Raw genomic sequence first — 27,460 nt, 5'->3', positions numbered from 1 at the left:
CATTCACAGAGGCATGTACTACCAGTATTATCACCATGTAAGTTACTACTGTAAAGAAACCATGGCGCTCTGCACTGAAAAATGGAAATGGCGCAGCCTTCAGAAAAACAGCAATCTTATGTGTCATCTTTCTAATGGTGGTGTTGTCACAACCTGTAACTGTTCTTTGGTGCTATGGTTGCCACCATTCTTACAACTTCCATTACTATAGAGAAAATTTTCTAATTTCATTTTGTTCTGTGTTCTGTTTCATTCTAAGACAAGGTCTCACTATCTACTTCAGGTTTGTCTTGTATTCACTATGTAGCCCACGCTGGCTTCAAACTCAACATGATAGATCTTCCTGCCCCAGCCCCCAAGTCTCCACACTCACTTCTTTTCTAATTGCATAGTGGTTTTGACAAGATCTAAAAATAGCCAAAAAGGCAGGCTTCTTTAACTGGAAAGAATAAAGAACTGTAAGAAGGGTTTCAATAAAAATGGGGAGGCAAATACCAAAATCATCCCAGGAAGTTTTTTGACCTTACTACTGGTAATTTTAAAATAAATTGATGGGGGCTGGGGATTTAGCTCAGCAGCATAAGCACCTGCCTTACAAGCAGGCAGTCGTGAGTTCGATCCCCGGTACCGATAAAAAAGAAAAAAACAAAACAAAAAAAAAGTGTAAAATAAATTGATGGTAGAGTTAATGTACAATTGTTATAATAAAACTCTATAGAGATTCATGACAGAAATTAATACTAAAAGTGACAATGGGCAGCATTACGTAAAACATAATCGTGTTAAGCAGGAAAAATTTGCATCTGTGTCTGTAGGGCAATACAAATAAGTGTTTGTGCCAGAAGTATTATTTTCTATCTCTACATGATATTGTTCAAAAAACATCCATAACAGGAAAGTCTGCCCTGCGCTAATCAGCCCCACCATGAAATGAGTCGGAAAAAGACAGCGGAGCTCTTGGAGTCCACAGCAAAGGTAAGAATGCAACATGTGCTGATAGTGAGGAATGGGGCAACTCGGCACAGTCTGACCCTCAGGGCACTATTTCAAAAACACAGCCAATCCTGAACGTGTCAAAAATAACTCTTTACTCAGGACACTACCACAGAGTAGAGGAGAGCCCCTGCTGATTTCATAGGGTAAACCAGGGGACACAAGTGGACATGCATGGTCAAGGAAAGCAACATTATTCTGCTATCCACAAAGGTAAAGCAGCAGGCAAGCTGATTATTCCTTTCGGCTTTGTAGATAATATTTGAATGTGTGAAGTCTCTGGGCCCAGGCAGATTTCATAGTAGGTAGTGGCAATCCCTTTCCATAAAATTCCAGACAGCATATTGTAATGCTGAATGTGTGGACCATATGATCTGTGTAACATCTGCTCTTGTCAGCCATACAGTACAACAGTAGCAAGAGATTAAAAATGAGCATGGCTGTATTCCCATACAACACTACTGTCACAAATACAGGCAAGGGGAATAGTTCAGCATTCCTGGACTTTGAAATGAAGTTCAGAAACATCTCATCTGTTGCTTGCTTGCTTACTTGATTGCTTGTTTGTTTGTTTGTTTGTTTGGGACAGGACTTCACTACGTAGTCCAGGCTACCCTTGAACTCACTATATCACTATGTCTTAGGCCTTGAATTCACAGTGATCTTTGAGCCCCAGCCTCTCTAGTTCTGGCTTTACAGGTGTGCAACACCATTACCAGTTGAGAACAATTTTGTTATTAGACAACCTAACAGAGTGTTTCACCAGAAATTAATACATACTCTGGAAATTAAAGTTAATATATCAAATTATGAGCCATATTGATACAGAGAGAACATTTTGCCCCAAACTGTCTTTCACTACCTAACATTAATTTATTTTAAAGTAGTTTTTCATTGTAAATGACAATCTAAATGACTTGATATCACTGGTAATGTAAATACAGAAAGAAATCAAAATATTATAACTATTTTATAAAACAAAGGAACAACTTTAAAGCCCTCTCTGCCATTAATTAGAGATCAGTCATCCTGTCTTTTCTTGGCCTCACACTTTGATAGGAATTTGACACAAATCCCATGTAACCAGAGAGCTGAATTTTACATGAATCCACATCAAAGACATCTCCACTCACCTCTTGGAGAAGGGACCTCTCTTAGTACTGAGGGACTAGGCTATGGTCTCTTTCCAACATGAAAAAGGAAGGGTGACCCAAGGACAAATAATAAAATAGCAGGTAGTTCTGTGTCCATCAGAAGTGAGAAACAAAAACCTATGGGCATATACAACTATCTCAGGGCCTTTCATCTTCCTGTGTTTTATCTATTTAATAACAGACTGATTATTCCTGCCTCATAACGCCAACCAAAAATTTACACTAGTAAATCTGTGTCTACTCCAGCAAATCCCTTAGTGGAAGAATTTTTGCTAAAATATTGAAGCAGAGATTGAAATAGACCCTGAAACAAGAAGAAAGTCATACTACACGGGGGAAGAGAGAATGCACCAAACTAGATGTTGAAAATTCTCAGATATAATCGAAAGGAAACAAGGGATTGCAGGGAGGGAGAAGAGAGTTCGGTTGAGAAGTATATTGACTGGTCCGTTCTGTGTAAACAAAGAAAAGGATGGAATATTCAGGAATGTAGTGGAAGAAAGGAAACCACAGAAGACTGCTGGGGTTAACACTGTTTCCTAATGCCCCATCAGTTACCTGTGAAATGAGCAAGGATGCTGCAAAGAATAGGTCTAAGCTGAAGACATTAGTATAAAAACTAGTACTTAAAAAAATGAACATTTGGATAGCAATATCAGTTAAACATTTGGAAGATAAACCAGATTGTCAAGAAGACTCAGGAAGTAAATAGTTAATGAGTAACTGGAAATGGAGAGTATAGAATGTGTTTATAAAACACTTGTTATAAGAAAGAAAAATGAGATGGTAGTATATTAGGAAAATGAGTGTATTTACCATTATTCATAACTAATTCAATAACAGCAAGTCAAAATCATCAGCTAATAATATGTAAGGATCACTAATCATATGTAAGGTCACTAATCATATGTAAGGATCAGGAAAAAAATGTCAAAGAGATTTGGTAAAATGTTTGCATAACGTGGTCCACTGAGACCTTTTTATTTGAAACAAAATGTTACTCCCTTAAATACATTATTTTCAAAATGAGCTATCAAAATCAATTTTGTGCTTCATACTCTAATAAAAGGAAGCTTTACCATCTAGACAGCTTAGAAGTGTCTCCAGAGCAATTTCAAACACAAAGAGATTGATCAGATTATTGCTTTGCAAGTATTAAATGTTTCTCTTGAAAACAAATGCCAACAGCCAAGTTAATTCAAACTATAGGTCAAAGCAGTATAAATCGTGTTTAAATCTCTCAATTTCACCCTCATAAATAAAGGCAGGAAGAGCCTTTATTTCATCATAGATCAAAACTGCTGAATAAGCAAGTAATTATATAAATAGACTATTGTGTGTCACCAGCTCAATAGAATGAGAACAGCCTACCCATCTTTTAGTGAAAGGAAGATGTTTGATGCTTTTCATAATAAATATTCATTCAGAAAATGTGCTGAAATGAACAAAAAGATCTATTGGCAATTCCAGCTATTTTACAGAGAAAAGTTGGCAAGGAATTTTCTAACATCTAAGACAGAAAAGTATCAATTAATCATGAAAATGGCTCTGATAATGTGTTACATTTTATCTCATTCCTCCTGCTGTCTTAATCCATTCTCTAAATGACAGCGCATAAAAAGCCAAGTACTAGTCACCTCCAGAAGCAAAAATTTTTAAAAATATTAAGTCACCCCTTTCAACTGTGACATTAAAACATGCTCCATGTACACTACTGAAAAACAGCAAGAGGGTACATAAAGAAAATCAGCACCACTTAGAAAATACTCCTACATATAACATATTTGCCTTACCTTCACATTTCTGACTGCACTACATCATTGGAACAAATACTATACATGACATTTCTGTTAAAACATACTGTGAACTATTTCCCATATCATCAACAACAGTGATTTATCATAGCTTAACAACATTGCTAAATACTTTCCTGTATTTCCTGCAAAATCATGCCATTACTAATTTAAACTTAAATTTAGGGATGCTGTCAGATTCTTTAGCTTTGCTGTTTTAAATAATTTTTGCTAAACACCTTTACAAATAAAGTCTTTCATATATCAATGACCATGTTTTATATGTATTTCCACAGATTAGATTCTTAAAAAATAAAAATCTCTTTAAATCCTTTAAATTTTTTTTTGCATTTTCATAAAGATTTAATAAATACATACCATAGGTAAACAGAATGACAGACAAGCAGACAGACAGACAGACACATGCGTGTGTGCATGTACAGACACACACACACACACACACACACACACACACACACACACACACACACGCGTATATTGTTTTGGGAAGTACTTTAGTTTCAGTACTGGAGGGCAAACCAAGCCTTTGCAGTAAACTATATCCTCAGATCCCTACCCCCAGAGTCTCAGTGAGTTATTAAATTGCCCAGGCTAGGCTTGAACTTGCCATCCTCCTGCCTCAACTCTCCAGACTGCTGAGATTGTAAGCATGTATGACCACCAAAATATATGTTTTAAGCCAATTTAAGCTCACCTTTGCAAATCCTAATTACTTATTCAGTATTTTTACATATGAGCTAGATAATAAGGCCATTTTAAAAACATACTACCCTACTTCCAATAATACACGGATAAAGAGAAGGAAATACCTCAAATACACTTGAAGTCACAAAACAATTTTCAAGAATTCTACATTTCTAAACAAGTCATTTAAATAATATTAACAGTCACTGCTTCTAGGATTTTATGCTAACTCATACAAAGTACAAAATTGATATAAATCACATATGATTTTCCTTTATTTGTAAATGAATTTGTCTTTGTGCTGCAAGCTCAAATACAAAAAGAGGTGAAAGATAATCAAAAATAAAGTATCTGTCCAAAGTAATTTCAAAATTATTTATCCATGTACCATTGTGCTCTTACTATTGTCTCGTAAAGTATGCACAACTTAATATTCAGCTTAAGGGGTCAGTTCTAAGTATATAAGATATTCAGTAATCTTCAACATAAGCACACACTCTTGACTCTAATTCTTTTACTTCTTGGAAAACAGATTCCCAGTAACAAACAAAATCAATGCAATAGAAGCCACAATCTCACAGAATACATTTATCTTATAAATAATCACCTAATGACAAATCTGATACAGCACACTTCTGAGTGTAGAAGGCAGAGTACCTTACTCACCAAAGTAAACCAAAATTAATAATAAGCTACAAAATAAGCATGAGTAAAAATGGTTAATGAATGTCATCATCTCAAAAAAGTCAATATATTCAAATATTATTGACTGTACATGCATTACTGTGCATCCACTGAATATACAAATACACTCATAATAGACACTTCAAAAATCTAAATATATTAAAATGCACATAGAAAAAAATTTTATATGGTTTATCTCAAATTGGGACAACAACCTTAAAAATCTGCTTGTTATTCCAAATACTGAGTTGCGGCAATAAAAGAAGTGTTTTAAAACTGTAAATAAAATAACTTCTCCTGAACAAAAAAAATTGTGAAATAACAATAGAGATGGTTGAGGAACTGCTCAGCGGTGTAAGTGCCTGCCTGGCAAGCGTGAGGTCATGAGTTCAATTCCTGGTACCAAAAACAAGAGAGAGAGGAAAAAATAGTAAATCATCTTTCCATATTTTCTTAAGAAATATTATAAGTTGCTGTGATATGACTAAATCCAAAACAGGCAGCAAAGAAAAGAGTAAGGTACACATCTATGTAATCCATAATTAAGTAGTTATAATACTAAAATGTATAATTGTTTACTTTTAAAGACACAAAATACAGGGCATATAGATCAGCAATGGCAAATTTATAGAAAGCATGCTATTTGTTTTTGTTTTAAAACAAAATATGTTAATGTATGAGTTGTTTTTTCTAAACTAAAACCTCAGTATTCAGGTTTAATTGCAATGCTGGCACTTTGTGATAAATAAGTGAGATTTAGTCTGGATACTCATCTCTAAAAGGTTCGCCTTCACCAATACAATTGCTTTAAATGCAGAGTGCCAAAACATCTTCATCTATAGTATCAACTGCAACCATCTCATAATCACTTACAGAAACCATCAGCCTCCCTGGATATGCGGACAATACCATAACTACATTCTTCTCTTTTTTTCTCTTATGGTACCGGGGACTGAAATCAGGGACTTCATACGCATTGTCCAGGCTGGGCTCAAATTCTTAATCCTCCGGTCTGAGCTTTCTAAGGCATGGGGGATTACAGGCATATACCACTATGTCTGGCCACTAGAAACATTCTTATCCAACAAATAGCATAACTCATTCATCCAAAAAATTCCTTGTGGTAAGGTCACTTACCACAACTGAATTTTAATCTGAAGGGCATGTTTTTCCATGAATACTAATGAAAAAATAGCATTTGTACCAAATAAGATATTTCATAATCTGTGAGTTCCAATGGTGCTGCTTTAGAGATATATAAAGTTAAGTATATTAAAATAGCCCAGCACATTCTATGACCAGGATAAGATCTTTAGTAATGTCCTATAATATCTCTGAGAGCAAAAGTAAGAATACATTTGCCTGTGAGTCAAGACATTAACCTGTTCAACATACTTCCACTGTCTTCAAAATCTACTTTATTAATAGGTACCTCAGATTAAAAACCAAACCACATTCATCATTGTTGTCCATATTTAATAAAGCTTTGGTGTTAAGCACTATATAAACCACAATAGCACGCCATTCAATTATAGCTTTACCTTGCTCCGGTTGACAGATTAAAATATTATATCATACAACTGCCCCCACTTTCTGCCAGCATCCCCTACAAACCAAAACCTCTTTTAACTCTGTCCAAAAAAATATCTGGTGAATTTTGTTTATAGGGCACTTACGGAAAGAATATTTAAGTCAGTTTTTTATCCAAAAGTAACACATATATTTTAGAAATATTGAACATACCAGGCATGATGGTCCATGCCTGTAATCCCAGCACTTGAGAAGCTGAGGCACGAGGATCATGAGTTTGAGGCCAGCCTAGTGTACATGGTGAGCTCAAGCCCTGCATGAACTATAAAACAAAACTCTGACAGGAAGAAAGGAGAGAAGATAGAGGGAAAGAGAAAGGAACAGGATGGGAAGGGAGGAGATAGATAGACAGACAGACAGACAGGTATTGAGCAGGATGAATATCAGATCACAATGGTAGCTTTCACCTATTTGACCATGCTCCAATTTGTGTTTTTAAAAAATGCCAAAAGATGTACACTAAACTCTAAAGAAATCACCTCAAGACATGTTGCTTATCATTGAAATGATTATTTCCAATTATTTAAAGACACTGCCATTCCATAACTGATTTGCATGAAATTGTGCAAATGAAAATCCATTTGGAGAACAGAGCTGATCATTCCAGCTTCCAGGCATTTAAAGGCTTAACTATTTCACTGCACTATTAACCACTTAGTGCAACACCTATACTTTCTGAACCTGGGATAGGTTCAAATGTAAGGATGTTCAATAAAGATAATAAATTCAGAATCCAAGTCAATAGAACCCTCTGCTTGTAGAAAATTTCATTTCATTTCAGACTTTCCTAAACCCATACATGACAATTCTGAAAAAGTATGTCTCATTCAAATGCTACTTGAATGAGACATACTAATTTAAGTTAACCAGAAAGAACACTTACGATATTTTACATGTAAGTCAAGTGTGACTGCCAATTACAAAGACAATGATGAAAATCAAATCTAGAATTTAAAACCACTGTGCTGGCAGTACAGTACAAGGAAGAAGATCTCAAACATCAGCATCCCAAGAAACGTCCAGGGAATGTGTGTACAAAAAGAAAGATTTTCCATACATTCTTTAGATTCTAGTTCAATGGCTCCTTCTGTGAAGCCCAGATATCTGTATTTGTAATAAACATTTCAGTTATTCTGATTCAGAAGGTCACCATCTACACAGTGCAGCAGAACAACCTTTAGGATGATTCACCCATCTTTAAAAATGGTATTTTAGCCAATAAGGAATATAAAATTTTAAGCAGTTTTTCAAATAATGATGACTCCAGTAGATTTATAATATTCTAAAGAAAATTAACTGCTCAATATCTCTGTTCTAAAAATGTTTATTTTGAGACTTCCGGGAGAACATGGCAGACAGATAATAGCAGCCACGGAGGCTCTCTGAGTTAGCCAGCTTAGAATCCAGGAACGGTATGGTGTGAGGAGTCCTAAGCAGGGGGAGATATACCCTGCCGACCCAGGAACCAACTAAGCTGAGAGAAACCAACTGGAAATGCAATCCCGATGCTATAACAGGAACAGATAAAATCTCAGCACAGAAGCTGGAACCCGGAAGCTGCGATTTGAATTTCCTGCTACCACTGCTGTGTACCAATCGGCACAGCACGGAGAGAGAGCACGCAAAAGCTCTCAGAGCGGGAATTAGCGAACCAAATGGAGTTGAGAGTGGAACTGGTAGGGAGCCCTGATACCTGCGGTGAGTAAGAGGAACAGGGACCCTTTCATAGACCAGGAAGCTCCAACAGAGGACATTCTGGAACGGGGAGACTAGCCGGAACAGGACACTGCAGTGACTTTAGTCACATATTCCCTTCTCAAGTAGGATTGGTGGGAAGCACTTGGCCTGGTGACGCTGCGGACTAAGATCCAGCAGGCTAGCCCAAACCAGGTCCCAGCGCCTGGCGGTGCACCCTAGCAGTGAAACATTCAGTAGGTTGACCTGGAGGGGCGGGCCCAGCAGAGGCTACCCAGGTCTGTGTCTCCCTAGTACACTACAGTGGGTGGGAACACCTAGCTGGCAGATTCAAACAAACTGTAACAGACAGAGAGAAAAAAAAAAAACTGGGCCTCCTATATATGCTTGTATGGAAGGAACAAAAAGTATGGGAAGAGGGAGCAATAAGAAAGGGTCCTCAGTCCCCAATCCTGAGAACACTGATCCAGGAAAGGTAAATGCAAATGAGAATGAACACAGAAAACATGCAATATCAGACATGGCACCAATAGACATAAAGCGATATCTCCGGAGCCTCATAGACGAGTTCAAAAATGAAGTATTTAATGAAATAAAGCAAGAAATAAGTAGAATAGTTAGAGAAATGCTAAGCACCACCCAAGAAAAAACAGATGGTGGAATGGAAGAACAGAAAAAAAGGGGAGAATTGTTTGATGGAAAAATAGAGAAAACACAGAATATGTGAAGCAGGTTCAAAGAGATTACCAGGAAACTAAAAACTCTATTGAAAGCTGGTATAACAGCTTGAAAGAAACTAAGGATAGATTATCTGAACTGGAGGACAGATTTGTAAGGTGGGAGCATGAAATGAAAAACTTGTTAAAAATAACAAGAAAACAAACAGCAATAATACAAAGGCTAGAAGATGATAAGAGGATCTATAACTTAAGAATTAAAAACATAAAAGAAGAAGGAGGGACTCGAATAAATGGACTACAAAAGCTATTCACAGAAATAATCCAGGAGAATTTTCCTAATTTAGCAAAAGGTAAAGATATTCAGACGTATGAGGCATACAGGACCCCAGCCACCTACAACCCAAACGGAACAACACCCAGGCAAATAATAATCAAAATTCCAGAAATACAATATAAGAACAGAATATTAAAAGCCATCAAAGATAAACAGATCACTTACAAGGGAACACCCATCAGAATTACAGCAGACTTCTAGGCACAAACCATCAAATCACGAAGAGTGAGGGGGGAAATAATTCAAGCTTTGAAAGATAATAAGCTCCAGCCAAGATTGATATATCCTGCACAACTGTCCCTAGAAATTGATGGAAAAACAAGGTGCTTCCAGGATAAAGAGGAACTAGGGGAATTTGCAACCATCAATTCAACTCTACAGAGAATACTGCAGGATATTCTAAAAAAGAAAAATACCAAGATTCTAGAAACAATTGCAGAGAGGCCACAATGAATGGAGCAGAAAGCAAAATGAAAAAGACAAGCTGACAAGTAATGACAGAAAAAGAACTCAACAGAAATGGGGCAGAGAAGGTTGGATGGTAGGAACAGCTATTTTGGAGAAAACAAGACATCATTAAAGGTAGTGCTGATTTAATATCATCTTGTTTTGAAGTCCCATCAAGCTTTTGTTCTTTTGTCTCCATCAGTCTTAACATGTTGTATCTTATTGGATTTTATTATATGTGATAATATAAACAAAAAATTTTATAGTCAAGGAGATTATACAGAAACCATTGTTCATTTTCTGTTAGTTGATTCTAAATACCCTGTAATACTGTCATTCTCTTGAATAGTTTTACATTGTCTTGATATGTTTGATGCTACAGTATATGAAGTTATACTCAAAGATTTCAAGGAAAGAGACACTGTGGGAACTACTTTTATGTCAGGATTATCTTGTGGCGAAACACTATTTTGCATAAATGGTTATGTTTTGACCTGCACTGTTTTGTTGTTATACCCTCTTTTATCTCAATCTCCTTTTTTTATTATTTACTTTTTCATTTTTAGCCTTTTAATTAAGGGAAAAATAAATAACAAATAGCATGATATAGTAACCCACTTTGATTTCCTATTAACTTGATTTGAAACCCTGTATTGCTCTCACCATCTTGTTTTTACTGATTTTCCTCTATTCTGTTTTGCTTGATAGTACCAAGTTCGAAAGTATAGGCAACAACTGTGAAGACAATAAGATTCATTATGATGCCCATTCTGGTTGACTATGATCTTCATTTGAAGTCCTCTAATGTCTCCAATGTTTTGGTTTTATTGGTTTTGTTCTTTACTGTTTTGTTCAATTTTATTATAACTGATGATATAGGCAATTTTTTTAAGATAGCAAGAGGCATTATGGTAACCATGTTGATTACCTTGTATTTTGTTTTTACATTATGTACTATGTGCATCCTTTTGATTTGACTGACTCTGTCCTATTATGTCACATTTGGTTTTACTCTCTTCAAAAAAATAATAAGAACAGTGGGAGTAATAAAACCCAAAATGTGTAATTGTCGTTGTACAAAAAAGAGGAAAAGAAAGTGCCCTAAAGGACTTAACTGCATGTATATTTAAGTGTACAAGATAGGTAACCATATTACTGAGTTTTATTCGATCATTGAACAGAACTGTTTGCAGTCTCACTGTTTGAATGTTCACTATATACGCTTTAATTTTGTAACTTGAACAACTATTTCTAAGATGACAATTATCTATTAACTAGTGATTTCCTAATAATTTATTTTTTCTGAAATTCTGTATAACTTGTACCTTTTTTTCTCCTTAAATAAAATTTTAAAATAAATTAATTAATTAAATAAATTAAAATGTCTATTTTTTTTCTTGTTAAAGGAAAATATTCAACTCTCTCCAATTCTGATGAAACACAAAACATTAACAATCTATCACCTGAAACTGGATTACAAAAGTAAACGCTGATTACCATTTTAGGTTATCTTTTCCCCTATGCTCCTTTTTAGAGCTTTGTTTCATTACATAAAACAACAAAAAATTGCCAAAAGAAAGCCACTAGATGGAGGCTTCTTTGTATATAATCACATTAATAAAAGCACATAAATCTCACAATATCAGTTGTACATTTTGGATCTTATTACTTTCAGTTTCTTTTTATACTAGGGAGACAATACAATATTTACACATGTGAGTTTGATTTATTTCACTTATGAGTAAGGTCTCAAGTTACATCTATTTACCACTTCTAAGATAACACTATGCAATATTAACTAGTATTAATTTTCTATTTTTTTGAAATTCTATATCACTTGTCTTTTGCTTTTTAGAATAAAAAAAAATTTTAAAGTTCATGGATCATACTTTAGAAAAGTACATAATCATATTAATAACAGCATTTATAAAACAGAACAAAATTAGCAATTAGTTCACAATCTCCAAGAAAAAAAATGTCAAAACTGAGAGAAACCACACATGAAACAGTTTACACTAAATTCACACTTCCTGGTACCAGAAAAGCAGTGGGAAATGTGACAATATTATGATGCTCAGGACATGTGTTAATGAAGCATGTCTTAAAAGAGGTGTAAGAGGCTGTACCTTATATCCTTGATTACAAAAAGTATGAGTTGTGGAGAAAATGGCGGCTTGCTAGAGGATTGGGCGAAGAGTCTCTCCAGAGAAATCATATTAGAAGCTAGAATATGACAACGTGGAGAGGGCCAGACAAATGAATAACGATTCTTATTAACCAAGACAGTGCAGCTGGAGGATTTAAAGTCGTGCTGAGACTGTGAAGACTGAAAACGGGAGGCTGCAAACCCCGCGCCTTTAAATCAACAATTTAACCTGTGGACCCAACAGGAAAAGCTGTGTTGGCTTTTGACTGCCTCGCTACACCAGAGGAGATCCTGAAAGATTCTTGAGCTACAAAGCCGAACGCTGTTCCGCACTGTGCCGGAAGTGCACGCAGCGTGGCGGATTTCTGACCGCTCCACGCTGCAGCGGGAGTGCATGCAGCGCGGATTTCTGACCGCTCCGCGCTGCGCCGGGAGTGCACACAGCGTGGATTTTTGACCATTCCGCACAGTACCAGTACCAGGCGCTGCGCGGATTTCTGACCGATCCACGCTGTGCCGGGAGAGCGGGAAAGGTGGGCGGCGTGGACCCTGGTGGGTACTGGGGACCCTGCGGCTGCTGGGGTTGGCCAGAGAACATCTTGGAACGGGGCAGTGCCCGCCACCACGGGGACATCAATAACACAGAGTCTGGTGGCAGCCATCTTACAGTTGGGCGGAACCTACAGCTCAGTGGCGTCACTGAGCCCCCCTGTAGGGAGGGCTAGTGGAAGGCATCTTGAAATTGGGAAGAGCCTGAGTACGTGTTGGCTTCAGCCTCATACAGAGAACTGGTGGGAGACATCTTGAGTTTGGGCAGTTCTGCTGTGCTGGTGCTCCTGTCACAGATAGGTCTGGAAGAGAACAGCTGGGATTTGGGCAGGACCCTGTGCCATAGTGACATTAGTCAGCTGCTTCTGGTACAAAGAGAACCGGCAGGAGATACTGGGGCTAAACCAAGCCTCTGCTTGGGGCCCAGCAAGCAAATACAAAATAGTCACAACTCAGTGACATCCAGAAAGTACAGTCTAATTTACGGACTGACTGGCGCAGAGGCTGGAGACTAGCCTGTACCGCCCCTGCATCCCAGCCTACCCCAGATAACAGCAAATTGGGGAGGACAGCAAAAACTTAAGTCAGCACACTTCTGAAAGGCCCTAAGCAATTCAGAGAGGGCCAGAGAACCCCAGGACAGTCTGAAAGAAACCAGAAACATGACAAGAGATAAAAATAAAAAAAAAAAAAATCTCCAGCTGCCCAACATGAGAAAATAAGCCCAGGAGAAGTAAACACCGAAGAGAACAAGCACAGTAACCATCCATTGCTTGACACAGCATCAGCCGAAATTAAAAAGTACCTTCATGATCTCATAGAGGAATTTAAAGCTGTACTCCTGATTCAAGTGAGACAAGATATAAAGAGATTAATTAAAGAAATGACAAGCCCCGCCCAAGAGAACACAGATGGAAGAACTGAGGAAATCAGAAAAGAAAGAGAAACTTCTGAAGAAGAATTTAAACATAACTTAGAATGCATGAAACAGATCCAAAGAGAATACCAGGAAACTAAAAACTCCATTGAACACTGGCAAAATGCCTTGACAGAAACTAAAGACAGCCTTCTGAAACTTGAAGAGAGATTTTTGGCATATGATCGTGAAATAAAAAGCCTCTTAAAAATAACAAGGAACCAGAAAGAAGCAATTCAAAAACTAGAAGATGACAAAAAGATACATAACTTAAGAATAAAGAATGTGAGTGAGGAAGCAGGAGCAACCAATAATGAAATACAAAGAATATTCACAGATATATTAAAGCAAAATTTACCATATTTAGCAAAAAGAAATGATATCCAGACAAAGAGAATGAGAGATGTGATGGTAGTTACTATTGTCTTCCCTAATTTGGTACTTGAGGACCTAAAAAGTCTCCAATGATTTGATTAGTTCTATAATATACAATAAGTATATAAGGTGGGTGAAGATGGGCACAACTATTTGTAAGAAACTAGAGACAGTTAGATAGACAATGAAGATCTCCAGTGGGCTTGCTACGAAATCTGTATTTCTTTAAATTGTTTTTTTAACTGCTATGTTCTGTTTTGATATGTTTAATCTTACCCTCTTTGAGAAGTAAAACAAATGTGTAGGACTGATAACCATATTACTGAGCTCTTGTTCGATCATAGAGCAGAAGGGTTTGTAGTGTCACTTTATTAATGTCATTCTAAATGCTTTAATTCTATAACATGAACAGCTATTTCTAAGATGTCAATTTGTAACTTATCAACCAGCAATTTCTTACCGTTTGTTTTTCTGTAAGTTTATATTATCTCTACCCTTTTTTTTTTAAATCTCCATGTATTCTTTTCTTTCCTTTTCTTTAAATAAAAAAAAAAAGTATGAGTTGTTATTAGCCTTGGAGTAACTGTAAAGAAAACAAAAACTCTGAGGGCTAGAGACATGCAAAACAGATGTTGAGTAGACAAGGGAACCAAAGACAGTGTGAAGTTTGATAAATTACTATTTCCACAAACACAATATGGTCAAACCAATCTTAACAGTGATGAAAGCATGTACATTAATGGTCCATCAATTTAGAAACCAGCTCCCTTTTAAAAGAGCTTCTCCTTCCTGGACTCTGCACTGTAAGCAGGAACACCAGACAGCTACATCAGAGTCAGCACAGGGTACAAGGTCACCTTCACTCAGGCAAACTTTGAGGGCTCATGAAGGTGGTCTATGCAAGTCAGGACAGCAAGCCCACCCGCAGCATGGAGTGAAAGAGAACAAGCTCCTGCCTGGATACATGAACCTCAACTCCTTTACTCTGTGTTCTCATTTCAGAGATTTTAAGGTAAAATAATCAGCATTTCAAATCTTATATTAATCAAACTGTCAGCCAGACAGATGCTCAGTAGTGCCCCTCAGTAGCAACTATCACATACCTTGCACATGGACAACCACTTTAAAGCTAATCTTATGAGAATTAAACTACAAAAATACAACCAAAATAATGTATTTAACTGTCTATGTGACTAATGAATACTGAAATTGTAGTGCAGCAATTTCAGTCATAGAACCAGGTAAATGAGTGAACGCAGTGAGACAGGTATCAAAAAATACAAGGGCCCCAGTAGTTCCATGTATTGCTGGGAAAGGGCTAGATAAGAACTGGAGGGAGCCTGCCTATCTGAAGCAGTTCACTAAATCCTGCTTCTGGGGAACAACAGGACAATGTTTTCAAGGTGTTCACATTACCAAGAGCCCTTATCTATCCAGAGGGTTTTGTGAATTCTCTTGATAATTAATTTAATTCAAATGTTTCTAAGTACTGCATCATAACTGTGTATGTGCACAGGTGCATACAAATACCACACAGTATAGGATTGTTGTGTCCTGCAATCTAGTAGGTACAGATCCTTAGACTGTGCAGATGAGACTATAATGTGGTTTCAGTAGAGAATAAACACAGGAAGGCATAGCCAGCCATTCTCTGACTCAGATGCCACGAAGACAAGCATGAGGGTACTACTGTGTATCTGATTATGATCTGTATCATATCTGTACAGTACCTGATAACATACAGACCATTCCATGTATCTTTTACCCTCTATTGTGCTTCACTTGGCTACAACATGCCCTACTCTCCTGATAACACTCACAGGAAAAGTAAAACAAGATTATTGGTCCCTGGAACATCATAATGTTTTTAGTATCTCTGTCCCATTTTTCCATGCATATGCTCTATTAATCAGCTCATAATTTCTTTTAATTTAAATTACTGTACAGTTGTTTTTAAAAGTGGGCTAGAAAATGATGCTTAACTATAATATTAAATACGTAAGCAGAGAAGAACTATTCTGGAAATCAAGAGGACATTCTTACAGACAAGAGCAAAGGCAACATTAACTACCACAAAAAGTCAATTTCAGATAATAATTGAAATTGAATACTAAACAAAATATATCAACTACTCATACATGCCCTATGTTGGACTTCCCCCAAAACAGTAATCAACGTTCTTTAGGAATCTGTGCACCAAACAGGTAAAAAATGCATAACCTATATTCTGGGAAAAATTCATAGAAATGTAGTGACTTTAATTTGCCATCAACAAGTAGTCTCTTCTTTAAAAAAAAAATGCACTTGCATGGATTTGATAGGCACTGTCTATTAAAGAAAGAAGAAAATCAAGTCTTCAGTGGATTCCTTTTTATCACATTGAATTAAGTGACTGTGTAATCTTCAATAACAGAAGGGAAAAGCACTTTCATTCTCCTTGCCTCAAGATAATTGAACTCAATTTGAAAAAAGTCTTAATATAGGATCAGATTTTTGCACGCCCTGAGCAGCAAACATACATCAGGCAGCCACCTAATTTCTGTGAGAGGACAAAGACCATCTAAGGAAAGAAATGCTGAGCCTGCAGTTAGCAAATGTGTATAGGGACGGTTTGAGAGCTGAGCCTAGACATGCTAGGCACACCAAAGGGAAAGAATAAGGCAGGCTACTCGGAGGAGAAAGGCAAGAGCATGTGTGGTCCTGTGAGAGGAAAGTAGGAACAAGACAAATGGAATAGGGAACTCTGCTAGGTGATGAAGAGAGGCACCTTCTCCTTGAGGGCATGAAACCATCAGTACAGATTAGATGAACATCTTGGGGTTTCAATATCAAGTAAAGAACAAACATATAAAGACAACCCAATGAGGAGCAGTCAAAGAGAAACTAAAATAATAATGATGATGTAAAGTCCTGAGGATAGAAAGTGAAATGGTTATGCATTTTATGATGCATACTTACAAGTTTATAAAAGAATATCTGTTCCAGGGGCTGGGGATTTAGCTCAGCGGCATAAGCACCTGCCTTGCAAGCAGGCAGTCGTGAGTTCGATGCCCGGTACCAATAAAAAAAGAAAAAGACAAAAAAAAAAAAAAAAAAGAATATCTGTTCCAAAAATAATACTAATGAAACATAATAGAAATGATAATTTACATATTTAAGTGTTGACTACACTTTTTCCCATTATTTCATACATTTTAAAGCTGAAATGTCTTTAAAGGATGCTTCTGCCATGCGGATAATTATATATTTTTCAAATTCCAGTAGCTATTTTCAATATCGTTAATTCTCTAGAAGTGAGGTCTTATTTTGGGGGAGTGGAACTGAGAAGTGTCACAATTCCTGCAAAGACTTTTAAACATGCTCATCTTGCTCTCCTTAGTAGTGACAATCGTGGGTAGTAACTTCATATTTTTAAGTTCTAATGATGTGCAGGTTAAGAACTGTTATCTCCAGGTTTAGAGTACAAATGCCACAAACATAGCTTCTACCTTCAAGATAAAGCCTAAAACTCTCCATCAATTCTTTTCTCTGCCAAGAGATATTCTCTATATTAAAATGTCAGGGAAAGTACGAGGCACCTGAGACATATGGCACAGGATAACCTCCAAGTGCGTCTTTACAAATGTGATTAATGTTTCAAACAATAAAGGAAGTTCTCATTAACTAGAAACACACTGATCCCTAAGCATTAATTTTTAAAGTGATTGTAGAGTACACAGTAGTTCTAAGTAACTAATTAAATGTAAAGAAGTACAAATAACATCAATACTCAACTCTATCTCCAAACAAACTCTCAGCATTGTATGTGTTAAATGTTTATAATCAAACTGCTATATCACTGAATTTGTCTTATGTATCTAATAAGTTGTGGTATCAGTAGATTCAAAACATGAAACAAATTTGCTTTGGATAACAAGTTTATGGTACTTTAATCTCAATGGAAAGCCTACAATCTTATTCTTGATATAGTTGGAAAATAACTTTTTAAGAAACATAGTGTAATCATCTTTCTACTCTTCCCCAGACTGCTTGCCATTATCAAAATTCATAAAACCACAAGTTCCACAGTGGAAGTAAATGACATTAGGATATCCACACAGGAGACTGGCACACCTCTAAATGAGACACAGCTCCCCAACTTTGATCTGTGTTGCTGTGATGATCCAAAATCTTGTGTTTTCCCAAGAAGAAGCTATAAAAAAGTGCCCCAGGCAACTTAAAAGCCAGCTGAGTTTTGGAAGATGGTTTTCTCACTTAGAGCATAAGTCCAAAACAGCTTTCTTAGGGTTATACTGTTATGTACAGTACACAGGAAAATGTGACACATACCATTAAAGGATTTACCTTTTAAATAACCAACTGGCCAACTATTTTTAAAATGTGATTAGTATTTTCTGCTTTCAGAGTTTTAGACTTTATTATGAAAACACAATTCTGAATGAAAGTGACGGAAAGAAATAGATTATCAAAGGATTGACAGTTATAATTTCTGTATAAAACTATATATTCAGATTCTATCATTTTTTTCTGCTTTTAGAAAGTCTTTCCTCCTTACTCCCAACACAATCTAAGGGACTTGTAATCTTCGTGACATAAACTCTGAATTCCCATGTTGTAACACAAAATGATTACTAATAATCAGATGAAGAATTTCTCAGTCACCAACAATTATTGATACACTAAAAATACAATATCAATATTTATGTTTCCCTGCCTATGTTAAAACCATAATAGTATATGAAAGTTACAGTATGAGCTACAAACATAAATTTCCTTAAAATATATTTTGAAATATGAAGTAACATGAGCAAGGATAACAAATCATAGATATTCCTGCTTTTGCAAAATGAACCTTAATTTTCTGTTGTTATTGCCATTAGGCAATGTTTAAAAAAAAAAAACAGAAAATGATACAGTTTGAGAGGCCATTAAGCCTTGTGAACACAAAAAAGGAAAATATCAATAAAGTTTTAGTTTTCATCTATAAATTGTTTTTACTCTTCTGTGTTGACTATAATAATAAAAATAGTCCTTGGCTTCTGCCTTGTACTCTCAAATAAGTGGAAATGATGCACATACGCTCCTCATAGTAAAATGGTCAAGATATTATAAACATCAAGATCTGGATCTAAAATCCCTAACTGAAACAAGATCACTGACAACAGATATTTTATGATCATTTTCTCAATGCTAAGTTCTACTCACTGTAATTAAATATTTACACAGCAAGCCACCTTGCCTTGTAAGGTCAGTAGTAGTATCTCAGATAAGGAAACTAAACTACAAAAGAGGGAAGTTACTTAACAAAGCACACAGCTATTAGGAATAAGAAATAGAAATTAACAGAAAGTCCCTTTTACACCAAAGTCTTTACTAATAACCACTACATAAGGTACTTTCCAAGATACTGTTCCCACATGCAGCCTTTTTATAAACCAGCTCCCAGGAAATAAACATTTTCATTTTCTGAATAATAGCCCAGGCAAAATTCAAATTCTTCAGAACACCAGAAGGTACAAACTAAACCACTCAAAGAAAAACTGAAAACAGGCATAGCTGATTTCAGCTTAGAAACATTCACGTTATCTAAAAATCAAATTATCTAATATATTGGACTATTAAAAAGACTAAAAATTCAATAAAATGAAAAGTTAAATGTTAAATATCCAAAGGCAATAATGTCTTTTTCTTTGTTAACTATGGGTAAATATACTATGCACTGATTTTTCTAGCAAATCAAATCCATGCAAAGTAATACTGTTTATATACACGTACCCATAAATTGCCAATTTTTAGTACAAATTTTAAAAGTTATGAACCTATTTAGCTATGTGACATTACTTAGTTATATGATTTTCCTCAAATTAGAAAGTTACTTAGTGAGTAACAGTTTCAAAAGAAAACACACAAACAACTGGCTATCTTAAAATCACAAGGTATCTTCTTTCCTGTTGTTAATATATGGAGTTGTTTTCCTTGTCTGTAGAACTTGAATAAACTTCAGGTTTGGAACTTGCCTTCTGGCTTTAAGTACTATAATTCTAGTTTGGGTTTGAAACCAAAATATATGAAATGTTAAACATAACTACGCTTTTCCGTCAACGTAATTCAACAGCTCTTAGTAAACAAATACTTGGTGTTTTTAAACTATTTGCCACATTTTCATCTTTTCACTTCATCAAAGATTCAAACCTCAAATCTGGAATTTAAAATGGTTACAGTGGAACACCCCTGACATCCCAGCACTCTAGAAGTCTGAGACAGAAGGATTGCCACAAGTTTGAGGGGAGCCAGGGTTTCATAGTAAGTTCAAGCCTAGCCTGCACTACATAGTGAGACTTTCTCTTTAAAAAACAGAAAAAGAAAAAATAATCCAGAATTTAAGTCCCTTGTTAGCAGGAATAAGGGCTTTTATTTTCTAACTCAAAATATTCCCTTAAAAATCATAATATAGTTCTATGACAGCAAATAGTAGTAACTGTAAAGAGATAGATTAAAGTAATATATTTACTGTTATTTTTATGCCTTTTGGTTTATTTTCTACTTTCTAATAAAAACAAAATCTTAGGTGATTTTTAATAAGAGATACTGGTTATGAAGTATTACAGTAAGAAATTATAAAGCATGAACACTGACACTGATACATTATAAATATTACAAATACAGTTTTTAAATCTTGAATATTAAAAATGTAACCTCGGGGGCTGGGGATTTAGCTCAGCGGCATAAGTGCCTGCTTTGCAAGCAGGCAGTCATGAGTTCGATCCCCGGTACCGATAAAAAGGAAAAAGACAAAAAAAAAAAAAAAGTAACCTCATCTAGATTATAAAAACCACACTTTTAAAAGGAGAAGCTCTTATCAAATTAAAATTCTCAATAAAAATCAGAGTAGAATATGTTAGTACTTAAATTTAATTTCATACAATACAATCCAACTGAGTTTTACCATACAAAAGAGCTAGAGAAACTGTAATTCAAAAACCCACATTTTCCAAAAAACGAAACATGCCCAAGTCACAGCCGTCACGTTTACCTTTGAGTGAAAACTTCCATTTTGACTAAAATTCTTCTTCCTTTTGAGAGTTATATATTGTCTTGCATATATAACAAAGTCACATAGAAGTAAATAGTCACCAATTACTGGCATGTATAACTCTTCTGGAAGGTTTTTTTCTAAGTTACCCTTTTATACTTCATTGTTAACACCATTTTCTTTATAAAATTGCACAACAAATATGACCTATATTTTTTTGTAGAGTCAGATTTACTGGGAAAGAATATTTATTGCTTGGCATCAGAACTAGAGATTCTGATCAGAGTGGACAACCAGCACCACCTGTAGAATTAAAAACCCGAAGGATTTGGAACCTACATGCATAATTACATGTCAGAATCTCCTACAGGCTTTTTAAAGTTAATATTCTAGTCCTATTATTCTTATTGAAAAATTCCAGAATGCATTTTAGATAAACTGATTCAATTTATGGTGATAGTCTTTTTTATGCTTTTTAAATATAGTATTGTTTAGTATATACAATACAAAATTATGGAATCAAAATTAACATGGTTATTTCACAACTAAAGAGATATAAATAAACTAACTATATTTCATTGTATGATCCAAAAACTAGGAATCAGGTAAACAATTTTTTCTTAACTCTACATCTAAGAGAAAAATTTAACGGATTTCTACACTCCAGACAACTCGTGATAGCAGACTGTCCTGTGTACTGTACAATGCTTATTAGTACCCTGACTTCTGCCCGTTAGATGTCAATGGGATAATATCAATAATAAATGTGTCTGAACACTGACACATAACTGGGATGGGAGGGTGTCCCAGTGAATTGATGGGGATGACTCACAGAGGCACAGTCTAGCTTCGCTACTTTGGGCATACCTGAGGATAGAGATTTTTTTTCCGTGCTACTCAGAATGGTGTACAATTTAACCCTTGAGAATTATTCATTTTCCTAGAATTTAATATTTTTACTGACACATTTGAAGAACTCTCATTTTACAATCATCTTGGGGAGTGAATACATGTACAAAATATAACTTGCTTCCTTTTTGAAAATCCCCTTCCCCACTGCTTCACCTCCCTCCTCTATTTCCCATTACTCCATATGCATTCGTTCTTATTATTAATCTTAGCTCATGTTTTTTAATGTTTACATTCAAAGATTATTAGGTTTCTGCACATGGTATAATTTATTCTGCTGATTATCAACTTGAAATTTCAGGACCACAGACAATGAAAATACTGACATGCAACCGCTATTGTTATAATTGTTTTAATTGTATTTATTTGTGTCATCTCTATCTCAATGTTCCTTTATATCAAATGTACAATTTTTCAAAAAACATTTTTCAAGGGCCCAAATTCAGAGTAGTGGAAGGCATTTGCCACACTTGTGGATCACTTAGAGATTCCTGCTAAATATCCAGAAATCAAAGGCCTAGCAGTATGATTCCAGGTCCTAGTTCCTACTCAGAATGAGGGAGAAACAGGATGTTCCACTGGACCAATGGTTTAAGAGTATATGTCACGGGGAGTTCCGGGAGAACATGGCAGATAGTTAACAGCAACTACAGGAGGCTCTCTGAAAGGCTCGGCTCAGAAATCAGGAATGATGCGGAATAAGGAGACACGAACCGGTAGAGATATGCTCTGCTGACTCAGGAACGAACCGGGCTGAGAGAAACAAACTTGGAATGCAGTCCTGGCGCTAAAATAGGAACAGAAAAGTCTCGGTGTGGAGGCTGGACCCCGTGCCATTGGAAACCGCGATTGGGTTTCCCGCCGCTCGGCGGCTGGCTGCCTCCACAGCGGCTCGGCAAAGAGAGACGCGCAGAAGCTCTGGGAACGGGAGTCTGCGAACGGAGTCGAAAACAGGACGGACAAGGAGGTGTACACTGACTGGTGGCGAGGTGAGTGAGAGAAACTGACACTCCACCACAGTTTGACTCCAGCGGAGGACTCTCTGGGCTCAGGCAATCCTGTAAGAGCAGTGCGCGGTGGCGACTCAAGCCACACATTCCCCTCTCGGACGGGATTGGTGAAAAGTGCCTGGCCTGCATGACGCTGCGGGCGGACTTAATAGGCTGGCCTAACCCAGATCCCAGAGCCTGACGGTGGCCCGGAGGCTGCCTAGTCCGTAACTCCCTGGTGCGCAGCGGTGGGCGGGAACACCTAGCCAGCGCAATTCGATCAGGCTGTGGCTGACAGGCAGGGAAGCTGGGCCTCCTATGTAAGCTTGCATTTTATAAGGAACGGAGAAAATGGGGAAGGGAAGCAACAAGAAAGGCTCCTCGGCCCCCAATTCTGAGAAACAGGCAATAGCGGACACCGCACCAATAGACATTAAGCGCCATCTAGAGAGCCTCATAGACCAATTCAGGAATGAAGTTATCAACGACCTGAAGCTAGAAGTATGCAAAATAGTTAGAGAAATGTTAAGCACCACCCAGGAAAAAACAGATGGTGGAATGGAAGAACAGAAAAAGAGGGGAGAATTGTTTGATGGAGAAAACAGGGAAAGCATAGAGTACGTGAAGCAGGTTCAAAGGGACTACCAAGAAACTAAGAAGTCTATCCAAGACTGGCATAACAGCTTGAAAGAAACTAAGGACAGACTATCTGAGCTGGAGGGCAGACTTGTAATATGGGAGAATGAAATGAAAAACTTCTTAAAAATAACAAAGAAACAAACAGCAATAATACAAAGACAAGAAGATGATAAGAGGATCCATAACTTAAGGATTAAAAACATAAAAGAAGAAGTAGGGACACAAACAAATGAACTAAAAAAGCTACTCACAGAAATAATCCAGGAGAATTTTCCTAATTTAGCAAAAGGTAAAGATACTCAGATGTACGAGGCATACAGGACCCCAGCTACCTACTACCCTAACAGAGAAACACCCAGGCATATAATAATAAAAATTCCAGAAATTCAATACAAGAACAGAATATTAAAAGCTGTAAGAGACAAGAAACAGACCACTTACAAGGGAACACCCATCAGAATTACAGCAGATTTCTCTGCACAAACCATCAAATCACGAAGAGCATGGGGGGAAATAATCCAAGCTTTGAAAGATAATAATCTCCAGCCAAGATTGAGATATCCTGCACAACTGTCCCTGGAAATTGATGGAAAAACAAGGTGCTTTCAGGATAAAGAGGAACTGGGGGAATTTGCAACCATCAATTCAACCCTACAGAAAGTATTGCAGGATATTCTAAAAAAAGAAAAATACAAAGAACCCAGAAATGGTGGCGGGGAGGCTACAACGAATGGAGCAGAGAACAAAATGAAGAAGACAAACTGACAACTACTGACAGAAAAAGAGCTCAACAGAAATGAGACAGAGAAGATTGGATGATAGGAACAGCTATTTTAGAGAAAATGACATCTTAATAGGTAATACTGATTTAGTATCATCTTGTTTTGAAGTCTCATCTACCTTTTGTTCTTCTGTCTCCAATGGTCTAAACAGGTTGTATCTTATTGGATTTTATTATGTACGATAGTATAAGCAAAAACCTTTTAAAGACAAGGAGATTATACAGAAACCATTGTTCATATTCTGTTAGTCGATTCTAAATACTCTGTAATGCTGTCATTCTCTTAAATAGTTTTACATTGTTTTGATATACTTAATGCTACAGTATATGAAGTTGTACTCAAGGACTTCAAGGAAAGAGACAATATGGTAACTACTTTTAGGTCGGAATTATCTGGTGGTGAAACACTATTCTGCTTAAATGGTTATGTTTTGATCTGCGCTGTTTTGCTGTTATGCCCTCTTTTTTTCTCAATCTCCACTCCATTATTTACTTTTTTATTTTTATCCGTTTAATTAAAGGGAAAAAAATAGCAGGATATAATATAGTAACCCACTTTGACTTTCTATTGTCTCGATTTGAAGCCCTGTATTACTCTCACCATCTTGTTTTTGACTGATGTTCCCCTATTCTGTTTTGATGGATAGTATCAGGTTCGAAAGTTTAGGCATCAGCTGAAAAGATAATGAGATTCATTATAACGCCCATTCTCATTGACTTTTATCTACTTTTGAAGACCTACAATGTCTCCAATGTTTTGGTTTTGTCGGTTTTGTTCTTTACTGTTTTGTTCAATTGTATTATGACTGATGATATAGGCAATTCTCTTAGAGATAGCGGGAGGCATTATGGTAACCATTGATGATCACCTTGTATTATGTTTTTATATTATCTATTATATCCACCCTTTTGACTTGACCGATTCTGTCCTGTTATGTCTCATTTGGTTTTACTCTCTTCCAAAAAAGCAATAAGAACCGTGGGAGCAATGAAACCCAAAATGTGTAATAGTCATTGTACAAAAGAAAGGAAAAGAAAGTGCTCTAAACTATATAACTGCATGTATATTTAAGTGTATAAGATAGAAAATGATATCACAGAGTTTTATTGGATCATTGAACAGAACTGTTTGCAGTATCATTGTTGGAATGTCCACTCTACAAGCTTTGATCTTGTGACTTGAACAATTATTTTTGGGATGGCAATGTGTAATCCATTAACTGGTGATTTCCTACTGTTCATTTTTTTCTTCTGTAAATCTGTATAACTTGTACCCTTTCACTTTTTTTTTTCTTTTCTCCTTAAATAAAAAAAAAAAAAGAGTATATGTCACATACTCTTACCTGCTCTGTATTCTGCTGTGACCCCAGCTCATGTGCTGCTCCTATCTGGTGGAAGCTGGCATCAAATGCCACTACGAGTAGAGTATTCCCTGATTGTACACTAACCATCTCTTTCCCTACCCCAAACATCATAGTGGAACTTATCTCATAACACTCGTACTCGCAAAGACACTAGCAATTGATTCAGTGATGGTGGTCATGGCCTGCCGGAACCCACAAGTATCTTTTCTCTCCTCACGCATCTCTGTATACTCCACAGTGCACACACAGCCAGAGAGCTGGTCATACAAATACTCCACAGAAAATATTTTTCTCAGATATGACTGCGAGTCAGCTACAACCAGTGCTAACTGATATCCATGGTCAAAAAATCCTACACTCTTCATGAAGATTACTCACTCAGCCTTGAATGTTTAATTAAGGACTAGTTACTGAGTACATAAATTATTTCTGTAAATTAAATAAAGAATATGAAAAATAAAATAATAACTGTGCCATGACAAAAAAAATGAAAAACAAAACTAAATGGAAACACTGCCCAGTCATTAAGCTGCCAAGGAGGAGCTGACATGAAACTGCCTTCCCTTGATTCCCCTGCTTCCCAGCAATGGCGATCCTTACCCCAAACTGCCTTCTTCTGCAGCTACCTTCTGCAGGATTTCCATGGAGGAAAAGGAATCATATCACATGTCTGCTATCCAGAACTTCCACTCCTTCGACCCCTTTGCTAGTGCAAGTAAATGTGATGACCTGAATCCTCCTAGCACAGAGAATTGTATCCATGTAATAGTTCAACAGAGAAATGGCAGGAAGACCATCAACACTATCCAAAGGATCGCTGATGATTAAGATAAAAAGAAACTGGTGAGGCATTTAAGAAGAAATTTGCCCCCAATGGCACTGTAACTAAGCATCTATAGTATGGAGAAGTAATCCCGCTCCAGGGTGACCAGCACAAGAATATATGCCAGTTCCTGGTAGAGATTGGACTGTCTAAGGACAATTAGCAGACGTTCATGGGTTTTAAGTGCTTGTGGCTCATTGAAGTTTAAGTGAGGATTTTCTTACAATGAGTAGAATGCCCCTTCAATCCCTTGCCACAAATTTAAAAACCACACAGCTTGTATAATGTAACCATTTGGAATGTACTTCCACTTGGACTAGTGAAACTTTCATGCAATAAACTGAAAAGAGCCATAAAAAAATAAAGAAATAAAATTAAAATATATGTGTGTATGTATACATATAGTAAATGGAAACATAATTTCGAATCAATTCACGCAAAACAATCTTTTGTTCAATACACACCTATTCAGCCAATTAGTCAAGTGACAGTCACCTCAAACCTGGGGCAGGGTGGGGGGCATGCATGGGTTCTACACAGAAAATGAGGAGAGTATTCACCAATGCCAGCTGCCCGTGTGTACATGTGTGTGCGTGTGCACGTGCACATGTGTGTGTATGTTGGAGGAAAAACAGAACTACAAACACCTGTACAGTTAGAAAACTGTAATGCCAAGGTTCTCCTGAAAGAACTTAGGAAAAGAAGACATTAGTCACAGGAGAAGAATAAAACTTCAGTATAGTACATCTTCAATAGAGAAATGTAAATGATAGTTTACTGAGTTACCTTATGAGTAAGGCAGCTAGCTAGTGGAAGGGACTGGGATTGAGTTGGGTGACCATACTGATAAAAAGACTAGTC

At 36.6% G+C, this 27,460-nt stretch overlaps 1 protein-coding gene and 1 pseudogene across 4 annotated transcripts in view; one reads left to right on the top strand and one right to left on the bottom strand.

The window, feature by feature from the left end:
- Kdm4c (lysine demethylase 4C) overlaps positions 1-27,460 on the bottom strand; it is a 354,968-nt gene that overhangs the window by 188,297 nt on the left and 139,211 nt on the right. The window lies entirely within an intron of this gene.
- LOC100735200 (eukaryotic translation initiation factor 1-like) lies at positions 26,443-26,762 on the top strand (annotated as a pseudogene).

Source organism: Cavia porcellus, unplaced genomic scaffold (genome assembly GCF_034190915.1).
Source record: "Cavia porcellus strain 051 isolate PalLab524CR breed Dunkin Hartley unplaced genomic scaffold, mCavPor4.1 scaffold_1, whole genome shotgun sequence".
Classification (NCBI taxonomy): domain Eukaryota; kingdom Metazoa; phylum Chordata; class Mammalia; order Rodentia; family Caviidae; genus Cavia; species Cavia porcellus.
The sequence above is the reverse complement of the archived record's forward strand: the minus strand, read 5'-3'. Positions and strand labels throughout refer to the sequence as shown.